The sequence below is a fragment of the Ambystoma mexicanum genome, chromosome 5q, assembly GCF_040938575.1.
Source record: "Ambystoma mexicanum isolate Mex_15411 chromosome 5q, UKY_AmexF1_1, whole genome shotgun sequence".
NCBI classification, from domain to species: domain Eukaryota; kingdom Metazoa; phylum Chordata; class Amphibia; order Caudata; family Ambystomatidae; genus Ambystoma; species Ambystoma mexicanum.
In genome coordinates, this window is record NC_090933.1 from 682,930,721 (window position 1) to 682,932,890 (window position 2,170).

The 2,170-nt window shown below is 41.9% G+C and overlaps 1 non-coding gene across 1 annotated transcript; it reads right to left on the bottom strand.

The window, feature by feature from the left end:
* Positions 1–1,673: 1,673 nt before the first annotated feature.
* LOC138499037 (small nucleolar RNA SNORA2/SNORA34 family) lies at positions 1,674–1,810 on the bottom strand. The gene has a single exon (XR_011279089.1). It is a non-coding gene; the product is annotated as a small nucleolar RNA SNORA2/SNORA34 family (small nucleolar RNA).
* Between the last annotated feature and the right edge of the window lie 360 nt (positions 1,811–2,170).

Below are 2,170 nucleotides of genomic sequence, written 5' to 3' on the forward strand. Positions count from 1 at the left end.
TTGGGAGGCCTCTCGTCCAGTTCACCCATGCCCACTGCTGGAATCCTGCTAGAGCGTCTTCTCAGAAGTCCCTGGACTAACTCTTAAGTGAACTACATGTCTGAAAAGTCTCGCACAGAAACTCAGACTTTTGCTACAACAGAACCCTATCTCACCCTGCCAACAGCTGGCCACTAGGTTCTCTCTTCCGCCTGAGCGAACTCATGCCTTAGACTATGGAAGTACTGGATAAGTAAAGGATTTGGGCATGAAAAGTATAACAAGTACTTACGTGTGAAAGAGTTGGTTAGTAACTGTCAGAGTGAGCAGTTACAAATGTTCTTACTAACCAGGATTGTGTTTTGCCTTTCAATAAAGTTGTTTTACCCACCTGTGAATTGGTTGTGCCACTTGCCCAAAAGAAATGCTGTTGGATTCCCTTTACTACTACTCTTGGGATATAAATGTATGAGTGCCCCAACTGGGTCTTGCTTTCCTGGACTAGCCGTTACTGTCTAGAATAAATCTGCCTCATTAATACATACCTTCAAGTTGCTGTTAGCTTCCTTAAAAAGTATATAGGTTTTACTTGCCTTGAGTTAGCGGTGTGCCATCCTAAAATACATTGGAAAGTTATTGCTTACCTTACTCCGTGTAGCACTGACCTGAAAAGCAACTGTAACAGGTTATAGCTGTGTGCCATTAGTGTTCTGTAGGTCTAGCTGACCGTGTTCTGCCGGGAGCAATCCTTAAGTAGTGTAGAGTACTTGCTTAGCTTTGTCTGTTCCACTGAGCTGAAAAGCAACTGATATATTACACCAAAAGGTCTTACTCCCCTGGTAGAACTGTGCGTTATCCTGAAGGTAGTTCTAGATTTCTACACTTGCAGGTTGGTTTACTAAGCAATTTCTTAGCGATGTGTCGCTGCATAACTGACAGGGTCTGCTACCCTTGTATTACTGAAAGTAATCAGAAAGTAACTTATGGTTTTACTTCCCATGAATAGGTGTGGTCTATAGCGTTTGATAAGGTCCGACTTTTCTAGAATTACTTGGATATTCTAAAGATGCTTTGTCTGTGTACCTTCAAGTGTTATAATGTGTTTATAACTATGAAAAAGTACTTACCACAAGACTTAACTTGCCCTAATTGTATTTATAATAAACCTTAATTGTTTTTATAATAATTCTGGTTGCAGTGTGTTGATCCCATGGTATACTACAAGTTCTTTGTAACTTCCTGCAGCCCTCTTCCCTCCTAAAATAGGCCTGGCTGCTCAGTCTACACTACCAAATACTCAGGTGGTGCACCCTTATACCAAGAGTGGAGTTGTATGGTTTTACTAAACCCTTAGTGGACTTCAGAAAAACTGTCCTAACAAATACAACAGCATTTCTTGAATGCCTTTTCTGGCTGTGCATGCAATGCAATCCAAACTGGTTGAAAAGGCAGGAGAAGCCGGCTTTTAGCATTAAAGACATGTACAATTGAGCCCAGCAATCACCCATTTCTCTTTTATTCTCTTTTGGCTGCAATATAGTTAATCCAAAAAAATATTTATATTGTTAATGCATCTCATTTCCAGGAGCAAGCAATCAGCATCTGTACAGAGAATCTACAACCTCACCAAAACAGAAGATACTCAATACCCTCATTTTCAAGACCTGCAACTTGAGTTAACCGTAATCAAATTGTTATGTCCCTTCCAATTGAATTGGCTGCCCAAGATGTGGTAATGGAGCATCCAACAGACCAGAGGAAGAGGAATTACTCTAGGCACCTGTTTGAAACCAGTGGCTACAGCAAACCAGAGGCCTCGATTAAGGGCCATATAGAAAAGGCATGCAGTGATGTCAGGGGCCTCTAAACATTTTGCTGCTGGCTTTCCAATTTCTTGGCTTCCTTTTTGTGCAGAGGGACTTCTACTGAAGTAGTCTTGTCGCTCCAACCCTTCGATGTCCTAGTTGCTCACAGGTTACGTGGGTAGGGGTGCTTTTCGTTTTTTTAAAAATTTTGCTTCACAGGGTAGTGAAGTCATTTTTACCACATTGCCAGTTCAAAGCCATTGGGGTTATGTTAAAAGGTATTTAAACAGCGCAGCGTCACCAATGGAATTTGTCCCCAGGCGGATCTGTCACAAGAAGGCGGGGTAACCACACTCCCGGACCGTTTGTTTACGGCACACCATTTG